This window comes from Trichosurus vulpecula, chromosome 3 (genome assembly GCF_011100635.1).
Source record: "Trichosurus vulpecula isolate mTriVul1 chromosome 3, mTriVul1.pri, whole genome shotgun sequence".
NCBI lineage: Eukaryota > Metazoa > Chordata > Mammalia > Diprotodontia > Phalangeridae > Trichosurus > Trichosurus vulpecula.
In genome coordinates this window covers 47,968,034-47,982,462 of record NC_050575.1, presented here as the reverse complement: position 1 = coordinate 47,982,462, position 14,429 = coordinate 47,968,034, and the positions used below count along the sequence as shown (strand labels likewise).

Here is a 14,429-nt window from a genome sequence, read left to right as displayed (position 1 = left end):
TTAAAACTTTGAGTTCTAAATTCTCTCCCTTCCTCCCCCTTCCCTCCATTGAGAAGGCAAGCAATTCGATAAAGGTTAAACGCATGTAGTCATGCAAAATATATGCATAATAGTCATGTTGTGAAAGAAAACTCAAGAAAAATAAAATTTTAAAAAGTATGTTTCAATCTGTATTCAGGCACCATCAGTTCTTTGGGGGATGGATAGCATTTTTCATCATAAGCCCTTCAGAATTGTCTTGGATTGTTGTATTGCTGAGAGTAGCTCAGTCATTCACAGCAGATCATCTTAACAATATTTGTTACTGTGTACACAGTACATTTCACTTTGCATCAGCCCATGCAAGTCTTCCAGGTTTTTCTGAGAGCATCCCCCTCATCATTTCTTAAAGTACGATAGTATTCCATCATAACCACATACCATAATTTGTTCAGCCATTCCCCAATTGATGGGCATCCCCTCAATTCCTAGTTATTGAAGAACTATATTTTTGTATGTATAGGTCTCTTCCTTTTTGGTTTTTCTCTTTTTTTGGGATTCAGACCTAGCAGTGGTATTGCTAGATCAAAGGGTATGTGTGGTTTTTATAGCCCTTTGGGCATAGTTCTCAATTGCTCTACAGAATGGTTTGATCACTTCACAACTCCATGAACAGTGCATTAATGTCTCACTTTTCCCACATCCCTTCAGACCTTTTCTGTCCTATTAGCCAATCTAATAGGTGTGAGGTAATACCTTGGAATTGTTTTAATTTCCATTTCTCCAATCAATAGTGAGTTAAAGCATCCCCTCACATGGTCATAGACAGCCTTGATTACCCCATTCGAAAACTTATCATATCCCCCAATCATCCATCAACTGGGGAATGGCTGTCATCTTTACAACTTTTCTTCACATGCTTCAAAATTTTTTTCGTATTTACTATTGCTAATTGTATTTCCCTACATCCTATTCCCTGCGTCCCCACCGCCCCCCCCCCCCCCCCCGCCGCCCCCGCACTTATTCTCTCCTTTCACCTTGTCCCTCCTCAAAAATGTTTTGCTTCTAGCTACCCTCTTCCCCAATCTGCCCTCCCTTCCATTACTTCCCCTTCTTTTATCCCTATCCCCTCCTACTTTCCTGTAGGATAAGATAGATTTCTATACCCAATTGTGCGCCTTTGTTATTCCTTCTTTGAGCCAGTTTTGATAAGAGTAAGGTTCACTTACTTCCCCTCATGACCCCCCCTCCCTTTCTCCTCCATTGTAAAAGCTTTTTCTTGCCTCTTTTATGAGATAATTTGCCCTGTCCTAGCTCTTTCTTTCTGTTTCTCCCAGTACATTCCTCCTCACTCCTTAATTTTGTTTTTTAGATATCATCCCTTCATATTCAACTCACAGTCCTTTTAACTACCCTAATAATGAGAAAGTTTGTTTGAATTTCCCTGTAGGAATGTAAAGAGTTTAACATTATTAAGTCCCTCATAATTTCCCTTTTCTGTTTACCTTTTTATGCTTCCCTTGAGTCTTGTATTTGAAAGTCAAATTTTCTATTCAGCTGTAGTCTTTTCATCAAGAATGCTTGGAAGTCCTGTATCTCATTGAATATCCATTCTGGGTAGGCGAGTCTTGGTTGTAATCCTAGCTTCTTTGCCCTTTGATCCTTTAATGTAGAAGCTGCTAAATCTTGTATTATCCTGATTGTGGCTTCACAATACTTAAATTGTTTCTTTCTGGTTGCTTGAAATATTTTCTCCTTGACCTGCGAACTCTGGAATTTGGCTATAATATTCCTGGGAGTTTTCATTTTGGGATCTCTTTCAGGAGGTGATTAGTAGATTCTTTTAATTTCTATTATACCTTCTGGTTCCTAAATATCAGGGCAGTTTTCCTTGATAATTTCTTGAAAGATAATGTCTAGGCTCTTTTTTTGATCATGGCTTTCAGGTAGTCCAATAATTTTTAAATTATCTCTCCTGGATCTGTTTTTCAGATCAGTTGTTTTTCCAATGAGATATTTCACATTTTCTTCTGTTTTTTCATTCTTTTGTTTCTGTTTTATTGTTTCTTGATTTCTTATGAAGTCGTTAGCTTTATTAGAATTATTTTCTTCAGTAAGCTTTTGTGTCTCTTTTTCCTTTTGGCCAATTCTGCTTTTAAAGGCCCTCTTCTCCTCATTAGCTTTTTGTACTTCTTTTACCATTTGGCCTAGTCTATTTTTTAAGGTGTTATTTTCTTGAGTATTTTTTTGTGTCTCCTTTACCAAACTGTTGACTCTTTTTCATGATTTTCTTGCATCACTCTCATTTCTCTTCCCAATTTTTCCCCTACCTCTCTTACTTGATTTTCAGAATCATTTTTGAGCTCTTCCATGTCCTGAGACCAATTTATATTTTTCTTGGAGTCTTTGGATTTAGGAGCTCTCACTTTGTTGTCTTCTTCTCAGTGTGTTTTGATATTCCTTGATACCATAGTAACTTTTAATAATCAGAGTTTTTTTTTCCTGTTGTTTGCTCATTTTCCCAGCCTATGACTTGACTTTTAACTCTTTGCTAGAGTAAGGCTCTGTTTCCAGGATGGAGGATGTGCTGCCCCAAGCTTCAGGGGTTTTGTGCAGCTGTTTTCAGAGATATTTCTAGGGACCTGTAAGTTTTCAGTTCTTCAAAGGTGGTGTGATCAGAGAGAGGTGTTTACTCCTCTACTGGTCTGTGCTCTGGTCTGTGAGTGACCACAAGCATTCTTTTCTGCCCTGGAACTGTGAGGAAGGTCCCCACTTCACTGTGGCCAGAAGTTCTGCTATGGTAGTGCTCCTCCTAACCCTGGGACCCAGTACTGGGTCCCAGATCTGAATATGGGCAAAGCAACAGAGTCCTGCTTCAGTGCTAGCAAAAAGACCCCTGTAATCTCCTTCTGATCTGTTGTTTGATGCCTGCCTTACCATCTGTGGACTGAGAGCTCCAGAAACAGCTGGTGTCACTGCAGCTGCTGATTCAGTCACTCCCAAAGCTTGCTACTGGTTTGCTGGGACCAGGTCTGTGCTCTTACAGCCTATGCTGGACAGTACTCTACTCTCACCCAGGTGTGACAGACCTTTCCTATTGACCTTCTAAGTTGTCTTTGATGTATATGGGCTGAGAGGTCTGGAAACTGCCACGGCTGCCACTGAATAAGTTGCCCTGAGACCTGCTCCAGGTTTGCTGGGGCCAGGTTTGTGCTGGCATGCCCTGTGCTGGACTGAACTCCTCTTCTACCCTGGTGCAACAGACCTTTCCTTTTGACCTTCCAAATTGTCTTAGGCTGGCAGTTTGTTTCAGTCCATATTTTTGTGGGTTCTGCTTCTGTAGAATTTTTTTTTAGACTTATTTAAAAAAGATATTTGGAGGGGTTTGGGGGAGAGCTCAGGTAAGTCCCTGCCTTTACTCTGCCATCTTGACGCTGCCTCAGCTAAAATACTCTTTAACCTCCCAAATTGGTCCTAGGAGCTACAATGATTATTTAGCATGTCTGATGGTACTCAGACATATGGGCAGAGAGAGTAGCTTTTGCTTTGGCATGGCAGGGATGAAAGAAAACTCAGTTTCCTGGGCTTCAGCAGTACTGTTATGCTTAACCAGCTAGGTAAAAAAAAAAATGAAGATAACTGGGCTAGCTCCTGTTCTGTACAGCTTAGTCAGAAATCAGCTCTTTGTTCTTTGAAGTTAGAAATGCAGATTTTTTTCTGAACTGCGGTGTTTTTTATGTTCTCTTCTGGGAAAGAAAAAAAAAAGCATATACATGGATAGTTTGAGTCAGGGATTCTGACAGCATGTGGGTAGGTTGTCATGAGAGACATCAGAATCTGCTACCTGTAGTTCTCTTTTCAGTTGTTCTTCTCTGTTCATAAGAACATTTAATTTCAGAAGTGGATGGCATGACACTTACAAGTATGAATTCTTTTCACTAACACACAGCATTCCTCTGATTTAATAATCTTGCCAACTATCTCCTTCAAATTCCTCCTCTCAGCCTCTGTGTGGTCTTACCTTCTCTGTGCTGTCTTTTCAAGCTGTTAGCCAACTTGGATTGGATAGTTGATGCCTCTCAAAATAGAAGGACCTGAAATTGGCCTTTGGCATTATCACTTGCTTGGGTAAAGGCATAGATGGAATCTGTATCAAATTTGCAGATAATAGCTAATAAGTTGGATGACAGTCTCGAATGATGGACCAAATCTAGTAAGTATAAAGACATACATATGAGTTAAAAAAAAAGTTGAAAATACAGGTTGGTAGAGGTGTGGCTAGAAAACAGACCTGGAAGTTTTAGTCACTGCAAACCCAATGAGTTTGGGAGTCTTAAAAGCTCTTAGCATAGTTTTCAGAACAATGGAGATGGAAGTCCTGTTGTATTCTTCTCTACACTACATCAAGAGTGAGGTATCCAAGTCTGTGCGTTACATTTTGGAAGAACATTGGAATTCTTGAATATGTTTAACAGGCTATTGTGAATGGTGAAGGAATTGGAGACCATGGAGAATGACTTGAAGTAACTGTGGTTGTTTAGCCTAGAGAAGAGACGTGAATGGGAGATTTCCATTTAATAGCTATAATATAGAAGAAAAGTCAGACTTATTCTGCTTAAGCCTCAGAAGGCAGAATTGAAACTATTGGTAGAAATTACAGAGAATCAGATTTAAACTTGATATAATGGAGAATGTCAAAAATTAGAGCTATCAAAAAGTATCAAAAGTATTAAAAAAGGTGATGCTTTGAAAGGTTCCTCCTCTCTTGAGGTGTTTAAGAGATGATTGGGTAACTACTCTTCTGGGATATTGTAAAAGAGATTTTGGTCAGGTGTGCGTGGAAAGAGTGGGGCAGACCTGGGTTTATGTCTTCCCTCTGCTACATACTGGCCTTTTGACCCTGGAAAATTCCCCCAACTTCTTAGTTCTCCAAGCAACTCTCTGTAGGTTGTGGAATAGTTGCTGATCTGCACTGGTAGAGGGAATTTCCCACTAACTGTTCCTTACCAATGAAATCACAGATTCATGTTAAAAAAATAGATTGAACTAGATGACCTCTGAGGTCCCTTAAATTCAACAGATATTAAGTGCCTATTATGTGCAAGGTACTGTGCTGGGGATACAAAGACTAGAATAAAACAGTTCTTACCGTTAAGGAGCTTATATTGGTATTATCACTTGCTTGGATAAAGGCATAGATGGAATCTAGGGGGAATGGAACATGTACACAAATAAGAAAATGTATTACATATACAAAATAATACAAAGTAATTTCTTTTTTTAAAAAAACTTTTTAAATCTTAATTTTTAAAAATTAATTAAAATTTTTTTCTGTTTTGAATTATTTTCCTTTATTTCCCCTCCTCCATCCATTGAGAAGGCAAGAAAAATAAAACCTATTAGCAATATATATAGTCATGCAATATAAATTTCTACATTATTCATGTCTAAAAAAAGAAAGAGAGAAGAAAACATCCTTCTATCTCCATTCTGAGTCCATCTGCTGTTTGTGTGGATTGCATGTTTCAACACGAGTCTTTTGGAATTGTGATTGGTCATTATGTTGATCAGAATTACTAAATCTTTCAAAGTTGATTTTCTTTGTAGTATTGCTATAGAAATTGCTCTCCTATTTTTGCTCATTTCACTTTGCATCAGTTCATACAAGTCTTCCAGGTTTTTCTGAAACCATCCCCTTCATCATTTCTTACAGTGCAAGTAATATTCCATCACATTCATGCACCATAACTTGTTCAGCCATTCTGCAATTGATAGGCATCTCCTCGGTTTCCAGTTCTTTGCCACCACAAAGAGAGCTGCTATAAATATTTTTGTACCTGTGGGTCCTGTTGCCTCTTTCTTGTTGGATCAAAGGGTATATACAGTTTAAGAGATTTGGGGGTATAATTCCAAATTGTTTTCCAGAATGGTTGGATGAGAATATAAGGTAATTTCAACAGGGCCAGAACTTTAATAACTAGGGGAAATCTAGAAAAGCTCTGTATAGGAAGTGGCGTCTGAGCAATGTCTTGAAGAAATCTAGGGATTCCAAGAAGTGGAGGTATGGAGGGAATACATTCCAAATATAGGTTGCCAATTGTACAGAGGGGTAGAAGCAGTAGATGAAATGACATATATGTAAAAGTTAGCAGGTCATTTATATTAGAATAAAGAATACATGAAAAAAAGTAATACAAAATAAGACTGAAAAGCAGATGGGAGCCAGGTTGTAGATTGCTTAAGTGCTGGACTAAGGATTTTGTATTTGATTCTTGAGGTAATAGGGAGCCACTGAGAAATTTTAAGGGGAGAAGTTTTGGGGGAAGACATTTTATTAATAAAATTTTGGCAGCTATGTAGGAGATAGACTAATTATGGAAGAGACTGGACTAGAGCAAGGAGGTGATGTAGGTCTAAACTAGGGTAGAGGTTATATGAGTGGACAAAAGGAGATGGAGTCAAGAGATATCATGGAGATAGAATCAATAAGACATGGCTAATTCATTGGTATAGGAATTTAGGAAGAGTAGAGTCCAGGGCAATTCCAAGGTTTCCCACTGATAGCTTAAATTCCACAAATGTGGAAGTTTGGTGGGAGTGTGGAATTTGGAATGTGTTGAGTTTGAGGTGCTGACAGAACATCTAGGTGGAGATGTTCTGTAGGAAGTTGATAATTAACTCCTAGAATTCAGGAGAGGGGTGATAATTGAACTAATCGAAACTGATACAATCACTAAGGGAGAAAAGGTATATATATAGAGAGAAGCTGTTCCAGGAAAGCACCATAGAGAAGGAGGAGGATGCAGCAAAGGAGACTGGGAAGGAACTGTCAGGCAGCTTAGAAGAGAATTAGCGCATATTAGGTGCTTAATTAATGTTTATTGAATTGTGACAAGGAAGGAATGAATATGGAGGAAGTAGGGGTGATTGATAGTGTCAGAAGCCAAAGAGCATAAAGACTGATAAGGGATTTAGCAGTTAAGAGAAAACCTTAGAGAAGCAAGATAAGAGAGTAGTTTTAGTCATATGGTATGATTGAATGCCATATTGCAAGGTATCCAGAAGTGTGAGGAAGGTCCTTTCTACATTTAAGATTGTAAGAATCTTCGAGGCCCTGAGATTGGAACTATACTGATAGCTTCTGGGATAGGAAGCTCTGAGACCTAGAATCTAGGAATTAGAAGTTACCCCAGAGGCCATCTAGCTGGCTATACCTGACCAATAGGGGCACCCTACCCCCGTCCCACTTTTATTCCCTCCTTTCCCTCCCTTACTCCCCTCCTGGAGGGGAAAGAATTTTTAAAAAGAAAAGAAAAAAGAGGAAGAGAAAAAATTTAGCCAGATCAATATTTCTTCCACACTTGTGGGCACACTTCCCCCCATTAAACACATATACCTCTGCAAAGAGTAGGGGAGGAGGTATCTTATATCTCTTCTTTAGGTCCAGGCTCATTCTTTGTTCATTTTTTATTGTTTTTTTGTTTGTTATTTCCATTTACATTGGGTGGAGGTCCTGGCGTTGGCACTTACCTGCTCCACTCCCCTGGGGCTCAGGATCTTCTGCTGGTTTGTTGAGGTGGCGCTTTCTGCAGGCTTGCTGGGATGTCTCCTGTCCTGTGCTGGTCCCCTTCAGCTACAGCAAGAGGAAGCTTTCCTGTTAATCCCTCTAGCCTCCTGAGCTAAAAGACTGCTGCACCCCATCTTTCCACTGTTCCAGAATTTTTCTTGGGGTGATATTTTCTGGGTTTTTCAAGGTCAAGAAGGGAGGGTGAGAGCTTACTCCATCTCCTGGAAGTTGAAATAGGTCTTATATCTTATATCTCAGTAATTTGAGAGATCTTGCAAATGCTTTCTTGAAATCTGTCTTTATCATGTCTATAGTATTCCCTTGATCTCTACCAGCCTAGTTATCTTGCCAGAAACGGAAATTATGTTAAATTGTAATGACTTGTTTTTGATGAAGCCGTATTCTTAATAGTCACAGCGTCCCATTGTAAGTGATCTTCCAAAACTGTGATTAGAGTTGGACTGATTAGCCCTAGGATAAAAAGGCCTGGAATTAGAATTCAAGACTGATAGCTCCTGCAATATAGCAGGAGGCACACACCGGCAGATCTATAACTGATCATCTCACCCTTTTACCATTAGAATTTTACCAGAGAGAGAGGCAGAGTAGCAGAAAGCAGTGCAGTTGCTCTAAACAAATCTAGAAAATGCACCAGACTAAATCATGATGGGGAAGTCTAAGAAGAAGTCACATTGAGTCATTTTTCCAGCCTACCTAGGCATAGGGAAGCAGAGAAGACTGCATACACTGGGGACAGGATCTGGTACAAAGTACACTGTGCCAGTACCCAAGGAGAGGCCGTGAACCAGGCCAAGAATGGATCCCAGACCCATATCAGGGCACGCCCACATCCATTCTTCGATGGAGAGAGGTGAGAACTGGCAGCATTGTTTTTTCCTTCTTCAAATTAATTAACTTTTAGTTTTCAGTATTCACTTCCATAAGATTTTGAGTTCTAAATTTTCTCCCACCCCATCCCCTTCCTCCTCCCCAAGACTGCATGCAGTCTGATTTAGGCTATACATATATATTTGTATTAAACATATATTCACATTAGTCATGTTGTAAAGAATAATTAGAACCAATGGGAGAAACCACAAGAAAGAAGAAACAAAAAAAGAGAGAGAGCAAATAGTTTGCTTCCATCTGCATTCAGACTCCATAGATCTTTTTCTGGATGTGGATAGCATTTTCCATCATGAGACTTTTGGAGTTGTCTTAGATTCTTGCATTGCTGAGGAGAGCTAAGTCTATCACAGTTAGTCATTGCACAGTGTTGCTATTTCTGTGTACAATGTTCTCCTGGTTCTTCACTTCACTTTGTATCAGTTTATGTAAGCCTTTCCAGCTTTCCTGAGGTATGCATGCTCATCATTTCTTATGGAACAATAGTATTCCATTACATTCATATACCACAGCTTGTTTAGCCATTCCCCAATTGATGGACATCCCCTCAATTTCCAATTCTTGGCCACCACAAAAAGAGCTGATGTAAATATTTTTGTACATGTAGGTCCTTTTCCCATTTTTATGATCTCTTTGGGATACAGATCTAGAAGTGGTATTACTGGATCAAAAGGCATGCACATTTTTATAGCCCTTTGGGCATAGTTCCAAATTGCTCTCCAGAATGGTTGGATTAGTTCACAACTCTACCAATAGTGAATTAGCATTCCAAGTTTTCCACATCTTCTCCAGCATTTATCAATTGGGGTATGTCTTGTATTAACTGGCAGCATTGTTGCCCACTATGGAGTTTGAGAGAGAGAGAGAGAGAGAGAGAGAATATGAAAATTAGAGGGAGGGATGTTTTGGAGAGAAGAACTTACCTCTTTTGGCAAGACTTTTTCCTTTCAGTTATAGAATTGAAAGGGGAAGCAGCCATAATGGGAGAAGGGTCTGGAGAGAATTAAGGGAATGGATTTAAGAGAAACATTGTGGTAGACTGCTTCCTTCAAGCAGTCCTGTGACAGGAGAACATCCAGGTGAGAGAGAAAGGATTAGAGAGAACTGAAGGTTTGGTGGGTGGGAGGAGACATCTCCTGAAGATAAGGAATGTGGGATTGTAGCAAGGAAGAACTTAGCAAGCTGGAAGGACTGAGGGTAGAGATTCATGGACATTGGGGTTGTTATCCCTTTTCAGGTGGGTGTAGGTGAAATCCTGGATTGAAAAAGAGTTAAAAAGGATTGAGTAGTGATAGGAGAGTGATGGAAGTAGGCTTCCTGTATCAGATTGGTAGAGGTCTTGAAGATAAGAGCAACTAAGGATTGAGAGAAAGCTGGCAAGGATTGAGGACAGTGGTTTCAGAGAGAGATGGAGATGGGCTCCCCATGTTAGTTAGGTGTGGGAAAGAGCTCATGTGGGAGAAAGGGAAGTAATGGGGAGGGAGATTGTAGAGAGGTAAGCATGGCTGTTAGGATGGGAGTGAGAAAGAAGGATCCCAGGCATTAAAGGTGACTGTTGAAGACTGGGAGATACTAGGGGCATTCCCCTAAATTATTGGGGAGAGCTGGAAAGAGGGTTTCCTGATCTTTGCCTGAAGATAACTTTCTGCGCCTCCCTGGAGGCTGCTTGGTCCCACTTTTTCCTTTCACGTGGAGGCTACCTCCCATGCTCCTGCATCATTCTACTAGAGACTTCTTTGACTTTTTCCTAGGTTGTCATTGAGTCTCATTCATTCCCTTCTTGGCTTCTTTTCCCCTGTAGCTTGTTTTAGTCCTGGACACACTTTTGGACAATATTTGGGAGCTGTATTTGATGTTCTACCTTCTGCCCTTCAGAGAAACCAATATAACTACTTTTTCTAGGGTCATTAAATAGCTTTGGTCCAGCTATTCAACCAATTTGGTTGAATTCAATAAACATTTATTAATTGATTATTAATTAATGATTTATAATTAAATTCTTAAACATACTGCTTGGCACTGGGGGAGATATATAAAGTTGAGATGGACCCCTGCCCTTTTGGAGCTCACAGTTTATTGGAAGATTACATACATAGCTAGAGTATCCAATAATACATGATAAATGAAAAATAAATTACTGTGAAGTCTGAGGATGAAGATTACCAAAGGCTGGAGTGTGTTTTATGCCTCATGAAGGAGGTAGGATTTGAATTTGTCTTTAAAGGAGGAATAGAAAATCAACAGGCTACTGGATAAGAGGGGTAAGAAAGACATTCCACGCATAAGGAAAAGTGTGATCAATGGTATGGAAACAGTATGGACATGTTTGGGGGACAGAAGGTAGGTAGTCTAGGTTGGTTAAAAGATAAAATGTATGGGAGGGGAGATGAGATTAGACTAGAAAAATTAGGGCAGCACAAGATTTTAGGGCTCCTTGAATGCCAGGCAAGGGAGTTTGAATTTTACTCAGTAGACAGTGGGGAACCACTTAAGACTTTTGTGTTTTGATGTCTTTATGAAAGAGACTGGTGTGGGAAGAGAGTTGAAATGGAAAGACTTGTAAGGAAGCCATTGCAATAATAGTCCATGTAGGTGGTAATGAAGATTTTACCAGCTGGTGGCAGAGGAAATAGAGAGGAAGTGGTAGATATGATAGATCGATGGTTTGGAGATAGAATCATCAGGACTTGACTGGGTATGAGAAATAGTGAAGACATAACTCTAAGGTTATGAAATAGATCTGCCCAGTAGCGGAGTGTACTGCTTCAATAAATAGTAAGTGGCCTTTCACTGAAGTTGTCCAGGCAGAGGCTAATTAACTCCATCAGGGAAGGTGTAGAGTGGAAATTTTTAATCTGGGGTCCATAAATAGATTTCAGGGGGTCCATGAATTTGAATGGGGAAAAAAATTACATCTTTATTTTCACTAACTTTTAACTGAAATTTAACATTTCCTTCAATTATGAACTAAAAAAACTCTCAACATTATTCTGAGAAGGAATTCATGGTCTTGACCAGACTGCCGAAGGGGACCTATGACACAAAAAAGATTAAGAACCTCTAGAATAGAGAGAATTCTTCTACTGGTCAAGGGGTTAGGCCAGAGGTCCTCAAAGGTTCCATTTAATCCTAAGATTATAGCATTCTATGGGATATCTGAGATGAAGATGATGATGATGACGATGACAACAACAACAGCAACAACAACTACTACTACTAATACTGCCACCACCACCTAGCCAGTATTTATGTAGCACTTTAAGGTTTGCAAAGCACTTTACAAATACCTTATTTTATCCTCACAGCTCCCCTGTGAGGTAGATGCTATTATCTCCATTTAACAGTTGAGGGAATTGAAGCAGACAAAGGTTAAATGGCTTTTCTAAATCACACAGCTGGTGCATGAGTCTAGATTTTAATATTGATCTTCCTGACTTCAGATTCAGCATTCTGTTGTGCCACCTAGCTGTTTGCTAACTTGGAGTTTGGAGAATGGTTCAGAGGCTAGGGGTAAGAAGGCAGGGTGCTACTTGTAAAATCAGCATTCGTTGGAGTCTACAGATTGGACAGCCCCGAGCTTGCCTTTGCTCACTGCTTATGCAAATTTAGTGTTTCACCTTCCTGCAGAAATTCATATTTTTAAAAATTTCTTTCTGGTTTGTGGCTAGGAGATAGCAATATTCTCTGAATGATGATGAAAGAGTAGAATTGGGCAAAGATAGGAGGGGATGATCAAAAACTTTTTTTTACAGTGACAACCAGTTTTTTATTCAGGCAATGAAACATGAAAAAATATTAGTAGTTATTATAGTAATTTCATTTGTGTAAGTATAACTCTTACAAATATTTATCTGACATATAAAAAGGGAAATTATTGTAAATATAAAATTTATATAGATGGTCATTACATATACAATGCAATCCTGGTAGGAGTCAAGCAGCTTTCACTCTTTCCAAGGGAGGATTATCAATCACTCACTGTATGACAGTCACAGGGACACAACAGAAGCAGGTGTGCAATTTGGATGGTCATTTCTTGGCACATATGTTACTGTATATAGAAATCTATTGGCAATGTGCTTGTGCTGACAGCAACACTGAGGAACATACTGGCATCTTTGAGAATTAAAAGGGGCATCTGCATTCTAACACAAGGAAGAGAAGACTCTAGGTTCGATTGAGTTAAGACTTGGGGGTTGGGTTAGAGTTCCAATTCTCATGACTACAAGACCATTTGAGATAACAAGTAAATACAGAAGATTATAGTTATTAGCCTGGGCACTCCATGAGGGCAGGATCTATCTGAACTTTGAATCTTCCCCAGCACCAACACTGACTTTGTACGTGTTTGTCAAATTGATTTAAAGATTTGGCTGGCAGAGAACTTATTTATATTGGATTCTAGATGCCGCTTCAGGCAAAAGGCAATAGTCTTTAATAGCTCTAAAAATAAAGAATAATTCAAAATATAAGGATGGCTTGGCTGCATGCTTGGCTTCCATTTGTATTTAGGTTATAGAATTGTATCAGGAGGGCCGAGTTTATAATCTCAAAGAGGATCATAAACATGTCTGAAAGGTTCGGAATCGCCGGATATAAGAAACTCTCAAAGTAGAAGGCAGAAGAATCAAAACATTTATTTAGGCTCCACAGTAACCAACCCATGAACCAGAAGCCCCATTTTGATATGTTGGTCGAAATCTTCCAGGCCCAATAAGTACGCCTTGAAAGAGTAACCAGGAGGCTACAGAGAAACATGATTGCGTAAAGCAAAATCATGTTTCCCCCTTTTATGGTAATAAGATTACCCACTGGACTGAAGTCTTTGTTCAGCTTCCTCCCGTAGGTCAGCTCTGCTACTGGCAGCTCCTGCCTCAGCTGTGTCTGTGTCTGTAACTGAAGCTGCAACTGTAACTGACGATGTAACTGTCGCTGTAACTGACGATGTAACTGTCGCTGGCTCCAACCGAAAAAGGAAAGAGAATCTTCAAGCTGTCCTCTCCCCTCTTATAGGGTTTTTGACATCATCAAGCTCCGCCCTAATGACCAGGGCCGATTGGTTCCTGAGTTGGCCCCTCCCCCTAGCATAGCCGCCAACACCTCCCCTCAGCCAGCCCCATGACTCCTCACACAGGAAGCTGTCTGCTTCCCGGCATGCTCCCCGGGCCTCCTGCCCCGGAAGAGCAAGCCACAGTGTCCAGGGAAGCTCAATGAGGTAAGCTGAGTCATTCAAAGAAAACAAAGCCCATTCTGGCTACACTCCACCCCTTGTTATAGGATACATAATCTAATCAGCCATGTATCCTAGAACATACATTGTGATTCAATTACAAAGGAAACTAAAACATATCATTCACAATAAAGCAAAACATATCATTCAGTGACATTCCCAAACATTGGTTAACGATTCAAATGCGATCCACCCCTAGGTCCCAGCAAGATAATCTCTTCAATCAATCATCCCCAAAATAATTATTAATAATTCAAATGTCCACCCCTAAATCCTTGTATCCATTACATAGGATCAATAATATCATAACAATAAAACAACACAGCAAGGATAACACAAAATAAGTAAACAGAACACTATCATCATTTCCACCCCCCTTGAACGATTGGGGCTCAAAATCTTGGGGTGAGGGGTGAAGGTCTCATTTTCTATAGCTTCTTCATGCTGAAATTGGATGTAGAGATGGCCCTGCCCCCAAAAAGTCCCATTCCAGAGGTCATTTCTTTAACAAGCTGGCAGGAATTCCAAGAATGCTACATGCTTAGGCAGTCACCAGAAAGTGCAGGGTGCTTAAGCCTGAAGGAAACAAAACTAGCAACAAGGTTAGCCAAAACAAAGGACAAAAAGAATAGACAAGTATGGACTATAATTCTTCAAATAAAATCATCTCAAGTTTGGTTGAGATTTCAGTTATGCAAAAATCCAACATCAGAGCCAAACTCAGGTGGGAAATGTTTCTTTTCAAAA

General features: G+C 39.8%; 1 protein-coding gene across 1 annotated transcript in view; it reads left to right on the top strand.

Annotated features, from left to right (window-relative positions):
* The window catches only part of TEDC1 (tubulin epsilon and delta complex 1), a 118,932-nt gene that overhangs the window by 63,565 nt on the left and 40,938 nt on the right, over positions 1-14,429 (top strand). The gene's annotated exons all lie outside the window — the stretch shown is intronic.